The 21844-nt window shown below is 39.7% G+C and overlaps 1 pseudogene; it reads left to right on the forward strand.

Moving 5' to 3' along the window:
• Positions 1-11325: 11325 nt before the first annotated feature.
• Positions 11326-17498, forward strand: LOC102761076 (annotated as a pseudogene).
• The last annotated feature ends 4346 nt before the right edge of the window (positions 17499-21844 follow it).

The following is a 21844-nucleotide window of genomic DNA, read 5'->3' on the forward strand; positions in this document are numbered from 1 at the left end:
AAAGGAATGACAACCAACGTCTAGCTTCTGTGATATTGTGCCTCAATTACATCTCACAGTGAATAAAATTAAGTGTAAAATCTTGCAATTTGAATCATGGACCTGGTCTTGCTTTTCTCTTTGAGGGCAAGGATCATCCAAGCTAAAGACATTGAGACAGAGGGCATTGGGTTAGTAATTGGTTAGCCTCAGGAAACAGTAAGGTAAAGAGAAACTCAACTGGTGAACTTCCTATTTCCTCTCATCATCACTATTGGAGACAGCTAGGGTTCAACTGTGACATGAATAAACTATAATTAAAAAGCAAACACAGTCTAACAAGTATAACTCAATTATCACACCATCTATTTGGAGACAGTGTCAGATCCCACAGGTTAAGGGTTTGGTCCTATATGACTGCCTTCACCTTCACTTCAGAATCTAGTCATAACTCCATGTTGTGACCTGTGCTTCTGAACGACCTGATATATATTGGAGGTTCCTATGATCCCTCCTTGGGTTTCATTCATTTGCTAAAGTGACTCACAGAACTCAAGAGAAACATTTTACTTAATAAACCACATGGAAGGAGTTGAAAATAGCATTCAGGATCCATGTTAATTATATGATGGGCAGGGTGTTACACTACCTATAATATACTTAACATTCTACACACAGAAACATACACATATGCACACACACATATATTAGGTGTATATTATTTAAATAGCTAGCTCAAACACCAAATTGGGTACAGGTACACTAAAGAACAATGCATAGTCTAAGCGTGGTCAGCTGGTGCTCAAATAGGGAGCCCATCCTCAAAAGGCAGCTACTGAAAGTGATCTGTTTCTTATTTTTCAATCAACAAATTAGGCTTTGTGAATTAACATATTAAATACCTAATCAGAAGAGAAAAAAAATTCCAAAATATGAAGATAGTGTAAGGAGCCTCAGGAACAACTTCAAGAGTACCAACATTTGCATTATGGGAGTGCAAGAAGGAGAGAGAACAAGATATTGAAAACTTATTTGAAGAGATAATGACAGCCTGGCTGGCATGGCTCAGTGGTTGAACATTGACGTATGAACCAGGATGTCACAGTTTGGTTCCCAGTCTGGGTATATCCTGGTTGTGGGCTCAATACCCAGTGTGGAGTGTGCAAGAGGCAGCTGATCAAAGATTCTCTCTCATTATTGATGTCTCTCTCCCTCTCTCTCCCTCCCTCCCTACTTCCCTTCCTCTATGAAACCAATAAAAACATATATTTTTAATAAAAGAAATAATGACAGAAAATGTACCCTACCCAGTGAAAGAAATAAAATAGACTTACAAGTCCAGGGAGCATAGAGAGTCCCAAACAAGAGGAACCCAAAGGGGCTCACACCAAGTCACATCATAATTAAAATGCCAAGAATTAAAGACAAAGATATAAAAGCAACAAGAGAAAGGCAGTTAGTTACCTACAAGGGAGCATCCATACGACTGTCAGCTGATTTCTCAACAAAAACTTTGCAGACCAGAAGGGAGTGGCAAGAAATAATCAAAGTGATGAATAGCAAGGACCTACAACCAAGGTTATTGTACCCAGTAAAGCTATCATTCAGAATTGAAGGTCAGATAAGGAGCTTCACAGACAAGAAAAAGCTAAAGGAGTTAATCACCACCAAACCAGTATTACATGAAATGTTGAAGGGTATTCTTTAAGAAGAGGAAGAAGAAGAAAAATAAATATAAATAATATGAACAAAAATGGCAATAAATACATATCTGTCAGTAATTGAATCTAAAAATCAAAATAAATGAACAAGAAATCTAATGAACAAAATAAACTGATGCATAAATTAGAATCAGAGGCATGGGGCAAAAAAGAATCTAATGATATTGGTAGATTTTCCCCTTTGTAATGAAACCCCAACCTTGATTGATTTCTAAACAATCATGTGTACCACTACTGGTTGAGAAATATGGTTCTTAAACTTAGATGCACATTAGACATGCTTGGAATTCTTTTTTTTTTAATATATTTTATTGGTTTATTTTTTTTTACAGAGAGGAAGGGAGAGGGATAGAGAGTTAGAAACATCCATGAGAGAGAAACATTGATCAGCTGCCTCCTGCACACACCCTACTGGGGATGTGCCCTCAACCAAGGTACATGCCCTTGACCAGAATTGAACCTGGGACCCTTGAGTCCGCAGGCTGACGCTCTATCCACTGAGCCAAACCGGTTAGGGCATACTTGGAATTCTTTAAAAAGCTGCAAATATTCAAGCCACACCTCAGAACAATTAGATGGGAATCCTTGGGGGAGCAATCCAGGCATTAGTAGTTTTTAGAGCTCCCTAAGTGATTCCACTGTGCAGCCGAAGTTGAGAACCACTAGTCTGAGAGGATATATACTGGTAATTACTATACTGTTTACAGATACCAGCCTCTGCAGTGGTTTAAGATCCATCTATATTGACCCTTTCATGCAAGAAGGTAGTTAAAGCACCTAATGGATCAGAAATCTGGACTTCATGGAGCCCACAAAATAGGTTGTATGAACTGTTTCATGCCTGTTTGATAATTAATGTTTTACTAATGTATATCTGTACATGTGGCAGCGTTTGTTCTAAGACTTCAATTTATCCTGACAGAAAAGTTTATGGGGAAGCAACTATCCTCACCCACCTCCAACTTTTGGGCAGGATTTTTTAAATAAAAAGTAAACTACGGATTGTGCATGACCAAATTGGACTAAGATTGCAGTGGTTGCTAGGGATATAATGTTATCCACCCAACCGTGAGTTGTTTCCTGTAAAATAGTAACTATTTTAGGACACTAAATTATGGACAGAGACTTAATTACTGTATTCATCAAAAGGTAGAGACAATAGATAATAAGTATGTAATTTGTCTGTAATGAGGATATCAAAATTGTCCTAGGTAGAGAAATATTGAGTACACTCACCATGTCTGTAACTGAACTAAATTTGGATTTTGAGTTTTCATTTTAGTTTAGTAGTGGAAAATTTAATTTTTTAAATTGAAGGTAAACAGTAAATTCTGTTCTGAAAGTCAATCTCTTTTAGGGGAACACTGCCTTAGTTTATGGTTTATGACATTTTCTGTCTTCCCTTCCCTTCTATTTGCCAATGGAGTTATCTATGTTCCAGGGGGATTTATACATAAATTGAACTTTACATTGGAACCAAGAACCCATGTTGGCTTTGGATAAGCTGTATAATCTTTTTTCTTTTTTTAATTTTATTTATTTTTTTTTTGAGCTGTATAATGTTAATTGATTTTATTGGTTGACATCTATCCACTGCCTCTGTGTTGCAAATGCTCATATCCTTTCTTTTCTGTGATACCCAGTTTATTATAGACCAATGTGTGTCTTCAGTTTCCTATCATTTTGAGGGCTTTTAGAATCTCCAACCCACTTTTAGCCATTTTTATATTCTTCTAAAGCAGTGGTTCTCAACCTTCTGGCCCTTTAAATACAGTTCCTCATGTTGTGACCCAAACATAAAATTATTTTCTTTGCTACCTCATAACTGTAATCTTGCTACTGTTATAAATCATAATGTAAATCTCTGATATGCAGGATGGTCTTAGGCGACGCCTGTGCCAAAGGGGTCGCGACCCACAGGTTGAAACCACTGTTAAAGGGAAGAGGCAACTTCTGGATGCTCCTCTACCCACCACATTGAAGGACATGTATTGCAATTTGCAAACTCTAGATATCAGATGCCAAAGTGGCTTTGGGATTTCTCCAGGGGCCTTTCGCTAACCCCTCTTTATGTTTGGGTCCCACTAAACCTGTCTAGATTTCTATCACACATGACCCCTAGAACATGATCCTGTGACATTTAATCCACAGGTTAATTCCCTTAATCCCCTCTGCCAAATATTTTGCTTCCATTAAAGCAAATACTTGGGTTCTTTATCTGCCCATGGGCAGGAAACTGTTCTCACATTCTCATATAATCTTTTGAGATAAATACACAGGGCATAAATTCTAGGACTGCTTCCTTCAAAGTTATTTATTGGAATGCCAGGTTTTAACAAATCGATTATTCTATGAGTTAATAAAATATACTCAGAAACTCATTTAACTTCTGTATTCCCAGCTGAGTTAGCCCTCCCTGACTCAAGGAATACCATTAACCCAACAGATGGAATGCCCACGACTGTCAAAAATAATGGGAGAAAGAAAAGCTTTGACTATTATAAAAATATTGTCTCCTGCCACACCTGTGATAAAGACCTGTGGTTAATTGGATGGCTGGGCTTAGGACAATATTTGTCAGGATATCTGTTTTAGCTTATGTTTAAAGTGCCTTCCTATGACACATCTGAGATCGCACTGCTAATTAACAGCAACTCAGGGAACAGGGAAGTACATTGTTTTAGCTTATGTTTAAAGTGCCTTCCTATGACACATCTGAGATCGCACTGCTAATTAACAGCAACTCAGGGAACAGGGAAGTACATTGTTTTAGCTTATGTTTAAAGTGCCTTCCTATGACACATCTGAGATCGCACTGCTAATTAACAGCAACTCAGGGAACAGGGAAGTACATTGTTTTCCTGTTGCTGAAAGCTCTAAACTGGAATTGGAGAAATGGAAAGGGTAGCTCAGTATCACTGATGCACAAATATGACTGTGTAACTGTGCATTAGAATCAATACAGAGCTCTTGCAAAATATATATAACTCTCCACCAACAAACATGTAGATTCACCAGGCCTGGTTTAGGGTCTGTGCCTCTGTATATAAAAATAATCTCCACAGATAATTTCTATGCTTTAAAAAATAAACAAAGCTGGGAGCATGTGTAATGCACATCCAATCTGCCTCAAATGTAACCTTTCCTGGGCTTCCTTCCAGCAGCTCTTTCCTGGTTTCTTTCAGCTCCTGAAGACCATCTGGAGGCAGCTAGGGCAGCCGTCAGCTCTGATAGATGCACAACTCAAGGCACTGTTTTTCACACATTTTAAAAATATATTTTTATTGATTTCAGAGAGGAAGGGAGAGGGAGATAGAAACATCAATGATGAAAAAGAATCATTGATCGGCTGCTTTCTGCATGCCCACTGCCAGGGATTGAGCCCACAACCCGGGCATGTGCCCTGACCTGGAATCAAAACAGTGACCTCCTGATTCATGGGGCAACACTCAACCACTGAGCCACATCCATTGGGCTGTTTTTCACACTTTGTGGGCTTCAGGATCATCTAAGATACTTGTCAAAAAATGCAATCATCAGGTGCCACTTCAACATTGCATGAGCTGTTCGATAATGGGTAATTAATAAATGGGTGTATGCTAGAATTTGATTCAAAGTCTGCTTTTAATGAGGCTTTGGGCCTATTCAACTCTTACTTATATCAAACATTTGGCTACTTTTGTTATGTATCTGCCAAAAATAACTTAATAGATGGGCATGACCAAATTGATTTAGGTCATAGGGCTTATATACCCAAGGAAGTTTGAACCTTCCTTTCTTTGGAGGCTGCAAAGTCTGTCTCCTGGTCCTGGCTTTGGAACATAGTCTTGCAGGGAGCGGGGAATGAACGTATCTGTCTGTTGGGGGATTTGGCAAAATAATTTCCCAAAGTATTTCTGAGCCTGTTCACAGAAATACCGACATTGTTCCAAACCTATAAAAAGAGCGGTGATGCTTATTTAGTGTTGAGTTTGAAGACGCTGAATTTGCTGATTGATAAATGCCCATTTGGAGAGCAGAGAATGCTTGCCAGGCATAGTCTGCCACTGAATAATTTTCATGGAACACAGATGGCAAGAGTGTTTGGACCTTAAAAGCTTTAGTGACTCAGAGGATTTGTTTGCAGTTTAATTACTTTGCAGGTAAACAGGAGACAGATGTATCACACTGGGTACAGCAGCAGGATGAACCCATGTATCAGCCCAAACTATCACTCCTTGGCTCCTTGTATGAATCCCCGGGAATAGAAACAAAAGTCCACAAATCCATGTGCTGAGCTCCATGTCCTGTGCTGCCAGAAAAGGCAGGTGAGAACTGTTAGGGGAAAGACCGCTTTCAGAATAATTATTATTGCAGCCTCTTACGAATAGATTGGCATCCAAATGGGAGGAAAACCCGAGAGAGGGGGGAGAAAAATGATGGGAGAAATAAAGCAGAAGAACTGGAAGATGAAAAATTAAAGGTGATCTTGGCAAGACATTAAGGAGGTCCTCTTTCAGCCAAGCACAGCCTCCCTTCCGGATTTGCTTTGCTCTCTGCTTCAGATCCAGGGAAGCCTAAAAATAGTGAAGTCAGAAAACATAAAAATGACACCTGAGGAGCACTGAAAGCAACCAAAACAGAACAAAAGCAAAAATACTTCCCCTATGGAAAAATATGGTCCTCTTTGTGACTGGTTTTATTCACTGAAGTGACAGCTCTGTAATTGTTACTTTTACATATAACTCTAACTGTACTCTGAAAATTTTCAATGCTGACACAATGGGATATTTATTGTGGTAGTCCCAGCACAAAGCATGACATTTAAAAATGGTAGGTGTTTAGGTAGTACATCTTTGTTGACTGAATGAACATCGTGAAAATGTTTTTGTTAAAGTGGAAGGATAGTCTGAGGCAGAAGATGAAATGTGAATTCTATGGCATATGTAATAACACTCATATTTCTAAAATTCTATCCCTTTGTTACCATATTTATTATTTCCTTCCTCCCGCCCTCCATGATTGTTTTAATCCTTATATGTTTTTATTGATTTTGAGAAGAGAGAGAAAAACATTGATGTGAGAGAGAAACATCAATAGGTTGCCTCCAGTACCCATGCCAACTGGAGATTAAACCCACAACTTAGGTATGCGCCCTGACCAAGAATTGAACCCACAACCTTTGGCACATGGGATGATATGCCAACCAATTGAACTGCCTGGCCAGGGTCCTAGGGCCCTCCATTATTTCTTTATTTCCTTCCCTTCCCTTCACTTGCCACACTTCTTTCTGCTCCCCATTTCATTTCCTTCTTTCCTTCCTTCCCCGCCTCCCTCCTTCCCTAACTCCCTCCCATCTTCCGTCCTTCCTTCCTTCCTTTCTTCCTTCCTTCCTTCCTTCCTTCCTTCCTTCCTTCCTTCCTTCCTTCCTTCCTTCCTTTGGTCCTTCCTTTCTTTCTTTCCTTTACTCCCTCTCTTTCTCCTCTCTCTTTTCTTCTGAAATTGAGAACTGAGGCTGAAAGGGGTTAAATGAAATTTCCAAGGTCACCCTTTAAGTGATGGCAGAGCTGAGACAAGGACAATTTCTTTTGTCACCCAAACCAGGTCTCTTTTTGCTACACTCTCCCTAGTTTAGATTTATGTACAATCCAAGACAGGCAAGCTGTCACCGTGACACCGAATGACACTCCTCATTACTCTATGCATTGCTGTGAAATTATTACAGCTCAGGAAATCACTGGCACTTCACACTGCTGTGTCACAAGCATAGGAATTGCTTGACCGTGATGGTCATTAAAAGGACAGACATGAGAGATCAGAAACAGGTTTTGTTAATAAGTGTGTGTTCACAGTTACCATATGCATGGATTATCAACACAATAAGTATTTCCTAAAATTGCTCTGAATTTCAATCATTATCTTGGGCTTTGCTGCCCTTCAACTGTATCCTCACAACTCCCAAATTAAAGTGAAAATATGAAAAATTTGTCCGTTCATAATTGTTTGAGGATACAATTCCATAAGTGTGCATGCAGCTTTTCCAGCTTTCACATCTGTTATTTTGATATCATGTAGATATATCCACAATTATACTTTTATTTTTTTGTATTGCCAAGTGAATATTTCAGGAGGCAGAAGACTTGAATACCCTTAGGGCTTTGACAGCCTCTCAGTAACCTAGAAATAAGTTCTGTAGTCAGAGTGCTATCCACTAATATTAAAACTAATAATAAATGCCTTACACTACTTCCCAGAGGATAATGAATGTAAATTAAATGACATTCGATGCATAGAGGAAGTTTTCCAAAGGTCAGTAAAAAGCACTATTCATTTTATTTTTAAAGTAGAGTGAGATGGTAATATTTGCTGAGGGAATAGGAAGCTCTAGGAGGAACTGACCAACTTTATTTCCCCTCATGTATATTCTGACTCTTCCCTAGAATTAATGAGCCCTGACTCTGCTCAGAAATAATGAATAATCACATCTGAAGTTCTACTAAAATTTTGCTCTTTCGTTGGCTTTTCTCCTCTTGCATTTATATCTTTCATTTCAATTCATTTTCTTATATAAACTTAGCTTGTTAGAAATTGTGCTGTAGGGAGTCTGTTTAATTTTTTTTATTATTTTACCTTTAGCAATGATTATTACTTGATGCAATTTAAAGGATTGGAAGGGAAGACCTGTAGGCTCGGAAGGTAATTTGGAGGCCACTAGTTTGTGAATCAGTTAAGTCCTTGTAAGTGATAATCAAGAAAGCCAGAGCTGTAAACAAGAAACATACAACTATTCTGTTGTTGTTTTGACCTAGAACTATGCGCTAGTTTTATTGGCTTTTCTAAAACATGATAAATGAGGTCAATATATTCTAAGTATTGGAACTTTAGAACAAAAGTTACATCTAAATGAAAATATCTGGGCAATGTCCCATTGTCTTTTTTCTCCCATCTGAAAGGAAGTGATAAAAATGCAAAAATGACCAAAAAAAGAGAAAGCAAAAAGAGTAGTTTGCAGAGAAAGCAAAGTACAGTAGTTGCAGACAAATTATTCATATAATATGCCTTAGAAATTATTCTTATTACTTGTAATAAAGAGAACTTAGCAAAGTTGAATCGTAAGTATTGGAAGAGATACAATTCTACAAGTCATTGTGAACCATGGGAAAGTTGAATGAGATGTTAGTGAAGGGTGGGTGGAACCAGCTTGTAGGATTTTTCTGGGTTGTTCTTTTTGAAGAGGGGGGCGTTCAACATGAAGTTATCCTGGGGGGAGCTAATGTGACATAAATCTCTACATCTGACTGGGTTTGGAAAATTACCTCTCAGCATACATGGAGGTTTCCTTTGACTAAACAGATGTGGGGCTTGTTAATACATTTTAATCAATGCTTTCCTAATAGGCATCCAGGATGGCTTCAGAGGTAGAACTATAATCCATGCGGAAAATACTAGAAACTCATTTCTCTTTGAATGGTATACTTGTCAGATTTAAATCAAATTTAAGTTAAACATTCTTCCTCCCTAAAAGTCTAAGAACTTCTGAAAATGTTTTATATGTGAGGTCATATTGTGTTATTAAATGCTTTATCACTTGTGAAGTTTTTGGTGTCTTATGATATTTAGCAATAAAATACATGTTAACTCACTAAATCACTTTCTGGTTTTGTTTTGCTTTTTGTTTGTTTGTGTGTGGCTTTTATCTATTGACTAAAAAGACATTGTTAGGCCACCTTGCTAATCTCTCTTAGTTTTTTTCATTTGGTAAATTGGGGTAGGGAAGTGGTATTTGGATTCCTTATTGATACAGTTGTGAGAATTTCATTATAAACCTTGACAAGCACATAGTAAGCATTCACAAAAGGTTAGCTATTATAATAATTATTCAGTATATAAAACTCATTTCCCTTATCTCAGTGCCTCGATCTTTATCATAAAACATGGAGATTTAAGAGTGATGTCAGCGATGGCAGAATACAAACCCCCACCTCATTCCCCACAGAGACACTGACTTAACAACAATACAGGGGTGGGCAAATGTAGGTTTACAGTTGTAGGTACTCGAAACACAGTTAATAAAGCTATTGTAATAATCATAATCTGAATGTCTTTTTCCATATGTACAACTGTACCCTACCTTTGCCGACCCCTGTACATGGTCCATAAAGGCTTTATAGATACTCCAGAAACCAGTTAAGATGACTCAGTACCCCAGGAAAAGGCAAAGCTAGGAATAGCCACATTGAAATTGATAAGAAAAGTTGTTGCATTTCACTCAAGCTAGCCCTGCCCCTAAGCCAGCACAGCTTGGTGTGATTGAAAGACAATGCTCATTCTCCGTTGGGAGGAAAGGGGAAGAGTGGAACATATAACCAATGTTTCAGTTTCTCAGTAGGCTTCCTCCGGGACTGGATTCTGTCACATCTGACTCAGAGTGCTTGTGGAGAACCAGCTTACTTTTAAAGCCTGGGGGCTGCTGAGAACAAAGAGCTTGGTGGCATGTTGTAGCACCAAAAAATCCTAGATAACTGAAATAGACACCAGATGGAAGAAGAGATTACAAACTCCTGAAAAAGAAACTGGAAAATCCGTATAGTTAGGAAATAACATGCACAGAGAAAACACACCCTCAGAAAATGTTTGAGAAGCTCTTAGAATCTCTATCCAGGTTGACTGGGGAAGGTCTTCTGAAAAAAAGCCAGTCCATAGATATTAGAAGCAAGAAATAACAAGGTATATAAAGACACAGGGAAATATGACTCAATCAAAAAAATAAAACTACTCTCCAGAAATTGACCTTGAAGAAGTAGACATCTATGAATTAGTTGACAAAGAATTCAAAATAATTATCTTATGGAAGCTCACTGAGCTTCTATAAAAAACAAACTAACTAACTAAAAAAAAAAAAACCCACAGAAAATAACATGCATTGGTGAGGATGTAGAGAAATCAGAAGTCTTGTGTACTATTGATGGGAGAGTAAAATGGTGCAGCTGCTATGGAAAATAGGATGCAGGTTCCTCAAAATATTCAAAACAAAATTGCCATATGATCTAGGAATGCTACTTCTAAGAATATAGCCAAAAGAATGGAAAATAGGATCTCCAAGAGATATTTACATCCCCATGTTCACTGCAGCATTATTATCAACTAGAGGCTCAGTGCACAAATCGTTGATTTGTTGATGATAGCCATTCTGACAGGTGTGAGGTGTATCTCTCTGATTAGTGACTTTGAGCATTATATCATGTGTCTCTTGGCGATCTGTATGTTCTCTTCGGAGAAGTGTCTATTTACGGTCTTTGCCCATTTTTTTAATGGGATTGTAGACACCACCAGCTTCTTTCAATATGTTTTTCTTTGCCTTCACTTTTGTGCAGTTAGATGTGATATGGGTAGGTGTGGGTTTTTGGTTGTTGTTTTCTTTTTTTGTGTGGATGAAAGGGTCCACATGCTAGCCTGACAAGCTCAGGGAAGGCCTGCATGGCGGTCTTGAAAACTCAGAAACCTAAGGTAACCACAAAGGATGGTCTGAAATTAAACTTTAACTAAAAGCAGTTATGGTAGGTAGTTATGTCTTAGGCCAGTATCTTCATCTTTACCTTAACTGAGCCTATCTGTCTTTTTGTATCTATGATAACATATCCTCGAAATGTCTAAGTAAGTTTCCGAACCCACCTATTGTGCCTGGGCGCCAGGACAGATACCACAAATTCCTTCATTGTTAAAATGTTAATTGTTGACTGTTGGGTATCCTGCACCCATCTAAGTATGTGTCTATCATTTTATTTTTTTATCCAATCCCAGAGTTTTCCCCACTTTGCTTTCTCCTGCCTCTCTAATCTATCACCAATAGATTTCATGTAACCCACCTATGTCCCCTCCTTTGACTGTAATGTTTAAAAATAGATGAAAAAAACCACCATTCTCTGGAGCATTATCCCAATCTGTTGAAATACTGCTTCCCGGCAATTGTGGACAGTTTGGCTCAAATAAACTCACAAAAGTTCTTTACAGGTTTGAATGTTTTTACATTAACAGTTTCATTTTTTGGCATCTATCGTGATTGTTGCTCTATAGGTAAGGTATAGAGCAACAATACCTTCAAGATTCCCAAATCTGTGGATTGGTGTCTGTCAATAATTTTGAGAAGTTCTAGGCCATGAATATATTGAATATATCTTTTGTTCTCATATTCCAATTACATATAATTTACACCATTTTATATTGTACCCCTATTCTTGGATGTTCTATTCTGCTTATTTGTTATTTTTATCTTTGCATTTAAATTTGAGAAGTATCCATTACCTACTGATAAGCCATTGAAGGTTTTCTTCATTTCTGATACTGTATTTTTTTTTTTATTTCAAGCATATACTTTTGATTGTTAGCATTTCTACCACTTTGCTTACTCTACCCACCTACATCATTCTTTCATATTGTCATTTTCCCCACTAGGTCTTTTAAAATATTAATCATAGATATTTCAATTTCCCTCCTAATAATTCTAACACCTGTGTCCTATCTTCATCTGGTTCTGATGCTTGTTTTGTTTCATCAGACTGTTTTCCCTTGCCTTTTGGCATGCCTTTTAATTTGTGTTGAAAGCTGGATATGTCCTATCAGGTAATAGGAACTGAGGTAAACAGTGTGAATATTTATGTTAATATTGCTAAGGGTTTGCATGTGTTTAATGTTTTGCATAGCTATAAATGCCAGAAATTTCAAACTCCTCTAGTTTCCTGTGAGACAGGAAGACTAAAAGAAGCTGGAATGGAAGGAATTCCCTTCTCTCAGCTGTGATAATGCCCAGGAAAAGTCAATTTCCTACAGAATTTTGTTATGGAGAAGACTCAGAACATATTTCACAATAGTTACTCTTCTCTTTTCCTTGCCAGAGCAATGAAGGGATCTTACTTGGATTTCATTATGAGATCCTAGCAAGGTTCCCAGAAATAAAGCCCACAAAAGTGGAGAGGCCTTCCTAAGACTGTGGCCTTCTAAGAATTTCTCACTCTCATGCTAATCTATACCCAGTCTCCATCTGTTCATCAAAGTTACTCTTTATATGTTCACGCCAGTTTATGGTTCCATCAACATCTTCTCCAGGTAAACAGATCTTAGGGAAAAGGAAAATGTAGCAGGGGGGGGGGAGGGGAGGGAGGTTGCAACCTACTTCAGTATCTGGTTAAAACTGTAGTCTTACTTTCCCACTCTGACTGACTTGGGCGGAACTGCAGAGCATGCCCCAAGGCCCCACCAAAACTGACTTGGAAGAAGCTGCGGGGACCCGAAGGGGCCCACCAGAGGAGGAGATATATATGTCAGAGTCTCCCCAGGAGTTCAATTCAGGCTTTGGATCCAGAGTCCCCTGGACTAGCAGAACTTCGAAATAAAGGTTAAACTTCCCTCCGTCAGAGTGCTGGCTGATTGTTCTCCAGTGCATTCTGCCACAACCTTAGCTGTATCTCTCTGGAGGTGCTTGTCTCTTCAGATGGGGTAGCAATTTGCCCTTTGAACTTAATTCTCTGATGGGTCTGAGAAAAGTCATTAATTTTCAGTTTTTTAATCGTATTCTTGTAAGGATGGGAGCAATGACTTCCAAGCTCTTTATGTGCTTAAGCTAAAACTAGAAGTACGTTTTCTATGTATAGCTTAAGCTACTATATACACAAAGTTTAAATATAACGTTCATTCTAATTTATTCACAAAATTAATACTCAAAGTTAAAATATTTTTAGGAAGAAAATTTTATGTCTAATAAGAATATACATGGCAGAGCTGAAATAAAACTAAGTTTGCACTAAATTTATGTCAGTGTAATTATATCTGGGTGAATTTGGTTCCCAACCAACAGTTATATACCCCAGACCATGTATGAAAGGTGTCACTGTACTCCACCAATACAGAGATGCACCAAAGTAAAACCACAAATCTCAAACCACAAAACTCAGAGAGCTGACCTTCATTTGGAGAAAGACTAGTGAATAAAGAATATGTCATATGTCGTAAAGAAATATGAGCATGGGCCGAAACCGGTTTGGCTCAGTGGATAGAGTGTCGGCCTGCGGACTGAAGGGTGCCGGGTTCGATTCCGGTCAAGGGCATGTACCTGGGTTGCGGGCACATCCCCAGTGGGGGATGTGCAGGAGGCGGCTGATCGATGTTTCTCTCTCATCGATGTTTCTGACTCTCTATCTCTCTCCCTTCCTCTCTGTAAAAAATCAATAAAATATATTTAAAAAAAAATTAAAAAAAAGAAAGAAATATGAGTATGGTGTTACTGAAAGAATGAGGTGATCCTCACTATGAAAGTGCAATTTCAGAGTTAGTTTTCCATATATTTATTTATATTTTTGTTCTAAGCTCTTTGAAATGCACTCAGTAATGGAGTTTGTTCCCTGGAGACCATGTGACTTTGAAGGATGCCAGGTACATGTGTTATGAAGACATCTGCACATAAATTGCATTAGCATCAGTGTTAATCCCCATTTCTCTCATCAGCTTACTGAAAATCATCTCTAATATTGACATTTCTCTATCTTATCTTCTTTCAAAGCACTTCATGGTCCAGTTTTTTTTTTTTAATATATTTTATTGATTTTTTACAGAGAGGAAGGGAGAGAGATAGAAAGTTAGAAACATCGATGAGAGAGAAACATCGTTCAGCTGCCTCCTGCACATCTCCTAGTGGGGATGTGCCCGCAACCCACGTACATGCCCTTGACCGGAATCGAACCTGGGACCTTTCAGTCCGCAAGCCAACGCTCTATCCACTGAGCCAAACCGGTTTCGGCCATGGTCCAGTTTTGACAGGAATACACATATTTCATTCTCAAGAAAAGTACACAGAGTTGAGCTATCACAACCTTCAGTTGTAAACAAAACAAAACAAAACAAAATAAAAGCAGTATAATTGCATCCCTGAACAACAGAATGTGATAGTCTCAGAAAGCAGAGATAGGCACTCTACAAAGAAAAATAGAATCACGTGACTGGCACCAAGACATGGATTGCCTAGCAACATTCTGTGATTAGCATTGATTAAATCAGCAGGCCCAGCGATGCTAAGGCATAAGGAAATCTCTGTACTCTTCTTTAAAAGATTGATTACTTTTTTTTGGCTTTCAAAATTTGTACTCAATTATTTTCTTTTGCTTTTATATTGTTCTCCTGATCTCTATATGGATTGATATGTGAACCTCCTTTGCATTTTGACAATACATATAGACCACTTGTTTACAGAAAAAAATGTTACAACTCTGAGCTACTTATTGGGGACATTTAATAAAACTCATTTTTCCTATGCCTCTATTATTTTAATTTTCCTCTTCTCATACCTTCACCTCACAGACAATAGGAGCTTCACTTACCAACCCCACCAGGGATATTGATTTTTCCTGATAACTTATAGTAGTGTGTCTTAGTTTTTATACTTTCTAAAAGGCTGAGAAAAACTACAGCTTAAAAGAAAATACGGAAGCACTTCCATAATTTAAAATGGACTTACAACGCCTTATATTTTTTCTTTAGGGTACCACTATTTGTTATTTTTTGCTTGGCCAAAGAAATGGGACAGGGAGCAATGTGTTCAAGTGGATGACTTATCAGGGTCATCTTCAGAGATAGCAGAGGGTTTGTGACTGTTCATGCTGAAGTCTGCTGCTAAATAAGCCATATCCCTCTCCTGCTCTCTCTTCTTACTGCCCTGTCATGAAGGCTGTAGAACATTTTAAAGGACCAGAGGTTCTTATAATTCCCAGCACAGTGTATTCCTCGACCCATATGTTAGCAATTTTAAATGGTCTTTAAATTGCCTCTGTGCTTCTGGCTTCCCTTTTATAAATGCTATAACATGAAATGTGAATGACTCCCAAGGCAGGCCCTTGGCCTGGCCTTGCAAGCACTGCCTAGTCAACTAGTGTAGTTGCAGCAGGGCCTGATGCTAGCAATTGTGATTCAGTGTTCAAAGCTGTCACACCTAAGCTCGGTCTCTCCATCCATAAACACACTAGACACAGTGACACAGTAAAAGACTAGAAAATAAATCTTTACTTGTCAGTTGAAGAGAGGCATATTTATCTCTTTATTAAAGGATCATGCTTAGTAGCCATGAAAATGAAACCTTAAATTTCTAGTTCTTTATGCTTTGTCACATAGCCCATGTAAAAGATGAGTTTAGCATGTGATTTGTCTCTCACTGAGAAGCATGTCTCCCAGACAAAAACAGAGCAGCCTGGCAGAAGCTCTCCACTGTGCCAGGTGTTGTTAGGAACAGGCCCAGCTCCACAGACTCACTCCTGTTCTGTGGAGATGAGAGTTTCCAATTTCTGTGTCTACATATGCTCCCTAGATCCATCAAGGCATATATGAGGTAGATTTGAAGGGCGCTTGGGAACCAACATTAGCCTAAAGCCTCAGAATATGCTATCTCTACCTGAGTGATTTTGTTAGTAAAAAGTTTTGGGGAAAGAGAGCACATGTAAAAAGCAGAAGCTGAACCTACCAAATGCTCACTGGTTGTTTTAATATATCCATGTGAGAATAAACTGATGAATTTATGGATTATTGGTATACATACTGCCTGAAAATCCCTTGAGTCTTTTGGAGGCCATAAAAATGAGAGTGCCAAATGATCCACTTATTTCTTCCATTTAGCATTCATGGATTGTCCAAAACACAATGTCCAATGCCCTAGATAACACAAATAAAAATATTAAACACAACTTTTTGGACCATAGTGCTAGGCATCACAGGCCGGACTGCCAAGGTGCAGAAGCAGCTGGTCGGCTGCTTTAGGGGCTATGGCTGCCACAGCGCTGGGAGCTACTGAAAGGATTTTAGAGACAGGAGAGGCAGTTTAGGAAAGGGGGGGTCCATGGAAGAGGAATGAGTACGCGATGGGAAGAGACAGCTCCAAGCCGCCTGATTGTTTACAAGAATGTTACAAGATAAGGGGGAGAAGAAGAGGAGGGCACCCGCATTTATAATCCCATAAACAAAGAGACTCAGAGGTCTATTTTTCTGAGAGAGAGAGAGAGAGAGAGAGAGAGAGAGAGAAAGGGTTTTTCCCGATTTGGGGACCCCTCCCCAGGGGAAGCTTGTATATGTTTGCAATAAACTTTCACATTTTTGTTTAAAATCTTTTACTACGCAAATTTTATTCTTTAAACTTTGTAGGACAAGAACCCACAACGAGGAGAGTCCACTTGCCATTCCGTATATCACTACTGTGCAAGCTCTGCACTCGCATTGCTGGCTTCTGGGACCTTGGCAGACACAGATTAGAGACACCTACCAGCAAGCTTCATTGTTGTCTTTTTGGAAACTCATTTCCATTAGAGCAGAACCTCTTCAAAAGGAGAAGAAGGTAGATCCTAACAAAGACCAAGCTGCCATGGGCCATTTGAAAAAGAGGAACAGATGACTAGAAAAGGCTGGCCAGGACCTAATTCCCACTGAAGATTTTATTATACCTGGAGGTTCTTGGACAAAGTGAGACATCAACCTTAGGTAGAGATCTCCTTTGAGGAGGCTGAGTGGAGAGCTTTGCTTCTAAAGAAGTGGTCCCTGTACAAGCAGGGAGAGAATGAGATGGAGAGGAAAGCCATCAAGTCCGTGCTTGAGGCCCAGCAGGAAGTTCTATATGAACTGCAACTCCTGTCCCAGGAGCTCTAAGTGGAAGCCATCAAGCAGGACTCCAGTCTGCTCCCCTTTGAGAGAGAAGGACCAGATTACACACACTGCTCTCCAACTACTATCCCCCCTGAAGGCCGGTATCATGACATTGTCAAGGTGTACACACAAGTGGGGTCCAAGAGGTAGAGCCACAGGCAGCTGTCTGAACCTGCTGCTGTTGACAGCCAGAACGACCAGGGCTCAAGGCTGCTTGTCACAGAATTAGGCATGCTGAGAATAAATGTAAGTTTAATCAAGAAAAAAAAAAGCCACTTCTGTAACATATGCTTAAGAAATACATAGTCAACTAGGAACTAGTATATGTTTGTCATAGCAAGTTGTAGATTCCAGTTTCATATGTAAGTTAATGCCCTGGGATTATTTTATTTCAAGTGCTTTTATTCATATAAAATTACATATTTGGCTCTTCCTCACCTCATTCCCCAATCTTAAGCTTATGTTATTTAAATCTGAAGAAAAAAAATAAAAATATGTAGTGATATTATGTTTGGTAAGCTCTGTGTTAGAAACATAGACATCAGGAGAACTTGAGGCTTTGTCTTTTCCCACAGTGAGCTACAAATGGAGCATGTAGGCAATTCCACATATATCAAATTCAGACTATTTATCTAAAACACTCAGTGAATAGAGGCTATGGTATTTTTTTGGCTTGAATTCTTCATACTATTTCTTCCACTTTCCAGCTGGCTTTTCATAAATAGAACCAATCCAAATTTCTGAAAGAAATTTCTTTGCCCCAAAGTATATCCTCCATGATCACTGCTTCCATTGTGACTGTTGTAATACATAAGGGCTAGAATGGCTGATTGGGGCCATATTGTTAAAAATAGGTTGGCAAAGGGAGATATACATGGTGGAAGAGTCAGTGAATAAGATGCTGCTCTCATTTAAGTAGGTTGAACTCAGACTTAATGAAGGCCTTTAGCCCTGACCGGTTTGGCTCAGTGGATAGAGCATCGGCCTGCGGACTGAAGGGTCCCAGGTTCGATTCCAGTCAAGGGCATGTACCTTGGTTGCAGGCACATCCCTAGTGAGGGGTGTGCAGGAGGCAATTGATCGATGTTTCTCTACCATCAATGTTTCTAACTCTCTATCCTCTCCCTTCCTGTCTGTAAAAAATCAATAAAGTATTTTTTATTTTTTTAAAAAAATAAGGGCTTTAGAAAAGAGCAGAGATACCCACAGAACTGACAAGCCTGACATTTGGTGATATGAAGGAGGAAAAGGATGATCTTTTTTTAAATGGCACCATACTTATATGCTTCCAGCTAAGATATTAACAAGGACTGAATTTACCCTTTCACATAAAACAACTAAAAAAACTGGTCAAAATATATGAAAAACTAGTTTTCAAGGAATCATGCAATGAGAGACAGAGATTGCTAAAATTTGTAAAACAAACTGATCAACCTATTTTTTAAAATATATTTTTATTGATTTCAGAGAAGAAGAGAGAGGGAGAGAGAGATAGAAACATCAATGATGAAAGAGAATAATTGATCAGCTGCCTCCTGCAAACTCCCTACTGGGATCAAGCCCACAACCCAGGTATGTGTCCTTGACCAGAATTGAACTTGGGACCCTTCAGTTCTCAGGCTGATGCTCTACCCACTGAGCCAAACAGACTAGGGCTCAACCTAACTATCAATGAGATGGATGGGGTAAATATGATTAAAAAGTGGCAACAGAGGATTTGCAAGATGGCATCTAGCAGAACAGTGGTGAGGAAGAGGGTGTGAGGGAGGGAGGGAGTGAAAGGAAATGTGTGGTGTGGGCATGTGTGAGTGAGTGACAGATATATCCTGTGGGAGTCTCATGGACTGGCACACCAAGTTCTCCTGGATGGGAAGACCCTGCCACAGCTGCAGGCACTCCCCGGGCTGTGGGGCTGGGGCATGAAGCCCACGCCATCTTGAAGGAGAGAGTGGCCTGCACTAGGAACCCAGCCTTACCACCACCCAGACTGGTCTTGGACACTGCCCAGGATCCTAAATCTACTTCAGCCAAAAGTCCTGATGCCTTGCCTGCAGACCTGCAGACCCCAGGATGTCCACCTCCAAGGGTGCTCAGCTCCCTTAGCAGAAACTGTTACTTCCTTCTCCCCAGCAGCTGGTGTCTGGAGACCACGGTCATGCGACTCCCTGGCAGCCAGCATCTGGACACTGGTGAGCTACTAAGGACTCACATATCCAGACAAGGTTGCATAGTTTCAGCCACAGACACTAAGATTCCCACAACTTCTGCTGCTGGCTCATGGAACCCCTCGACATTCACAAAGTGAAATCACCCTGGCCAGAGTCCTACTGACTTATCTTCAAACTATGGGACAACTGCTTCCCTCTGTCATTGGCTCCGGGACCTTCACAGTGATTTGCAGAGTGATGCTACCCCAGCAAGAGTCACACAACACCGGCCACAGTCACACTACCTGAGCCTCAGGCCCCAACACTTTATCCCAGGCCATGGAATCTTGGATCTTACAGTGAGCACACACCAGTGAGACCTCAGGCAACCTTTTCCACAAGAGCTGGAACCATGAGCACATCCACAACAGTTTGCATGATGAGGCTGGGGGTTAATCACGTCGTCAGACAACCAGTGACAAGATTTCATCCAAGAATCAGAAACAAACATTCGTGACCCAATCACATCAGAGAACCCAAATAGCTCAAGTAGGAGGCTCCACTAGAACACCAATCTCAGGAGATCTGAAAGACTGTACCACTGAGTCCCAAAAATCACCAAATATATAGGACCACACCCAAAAGAACCAGGGTATCAAACAGTTGGATCTAAGACATAGAAACAATTAAAACATTACAGCAAAAAAATGGAGAGATAAAGAAACAATCCTAAAAGGAAAGAAAAAGAGGAATCACCAGGAAAGGAATGAAATTAAATGGAGGCAAGTAATTGGTCAGAAAAAGAATTCAGAGTAATGGTTATAAGGATGCTCAAATGTCTGGATGACAAATGCGCACAACTCAATGAGAATTACAAGGAACTGAATGAGAATGTCACCAACATGAAAAGGAACAAAAAAGGCATGAAAAATGACATAGCTGGATAAAGAACACAATGAAAGGCTTCAACAGTAGACTAGAAGAAGATGATGACCACATCAATGAATTAGAAGACAAGGTAGAAAAAAATACACAAGCAGAGCAGCAACTGGAAAATAATACTTAAAAAGCAGGAGGAGAGCCTAAGGGAGCTTTGGGACAATATGAAACAAAACAGCATTCATATAATAAGGTGACCAGAAGGAGAGGAAGCTGAGGAAGGAATAGAAAACCTATTGGAAGAAATAATGACAGAAAACTTCCCTGATTTGGGGAAGAAAAAAGTCACACAAGTCCAAGAAGCACACAGAGTCCCAAACAAGATGAACCCAAAAAGACCGACACCAAGACACATCATAATTAAATTTGCAAACACCAACAACAAAGTAAGAATCTTAAAGGCTGCCACAGAGAGACAGAAAGTTATCTACAAGGGATCTCCTATTAGACTACCAACCGATTTTTCAACAGAAACACATCAGGTCAGAAGGGAATGCAATGAAATATACAAAATGATGCAAAACAAGGGACTAATTCCAAGAATACTAGACCCAGCAAAGCTATCATTTAAAATTGAAAGTGGAATCAGGAACTTCACAGACAAAAGTAGGCTGAGGGAGTTTATTACCACCAAGCCAGCAATTCAAGAAATGCTAAAGAGGCTGTTGTAAAGAGTAGAAAGGGAAGAAGGAACACAGGCACAAAAAATAAAAAATGGCTACAAACAAGTACCTATCTATATATATAAAAGGCTAAAATGCTAAGTGTCCCTCCCTCCATCCGACTGGACCCTATGAAATGCACTGACCACGAGGAGACAGATACTCAATGCAGGAGCTGCTGAGCTATAGTAACTTGGCAGCAGTGGTTCTCGGGTGACACAGCCCAAAACCATAGGGAAGGGAGCCCAATTCCTCACGGGCCCGCATGACTCCGCCTTCGGCAATGGGTTATGTTGTTGCTGGGGCACTGTCGGCCCTGAATCTGGTTTATTGCACATTTGTGTTTGCATTCCACACCCTATATGACAGCAACTTTGCAGAGTGCCCTCTCACACTCCGGAACCCCTCGGGAGATGTCAGACAGCCGGTTTTGGCCCGATCCCCGTAGATCAGGCTGAGGGAAACCACCTGCAGGAGGGACCCTGCTTACTCTGCAGATGCTGAGGGACCACGGGAGGTTGGCTTCAGGGCATGTCTGGCCTGTCTCACCCAGTCCCGCCCCACCAGCCACCTTCTAATTAATTTCCTTTCAATATGTATGAATCCATGCACCGGGTCACTAGTCAATAATAACCTTAAATGTACATGGACTAAATGCTCCAATCAAAAAGACATAGGGTAGCTGAATGGATAAGAAAACATGACCCATATATATGCTCTCTATAAGAGACCCACCTCAGAACAAAGC

The sequence above is a fragment of the Myotis davidii genome, unplaced genomic scaffold (assembly GCF_000327345.1).
Source record: "Myotis davidii unplaced genomic scaffold, ASM32734v1 scaffold1107, whole genome shotgun sequence".
Lineage (NCBI taxonomy): Eukaryota > Metazoa > Chordata > Mammalia > Chiroptera > Vespertilionidae > Myotis > Myotis davidii.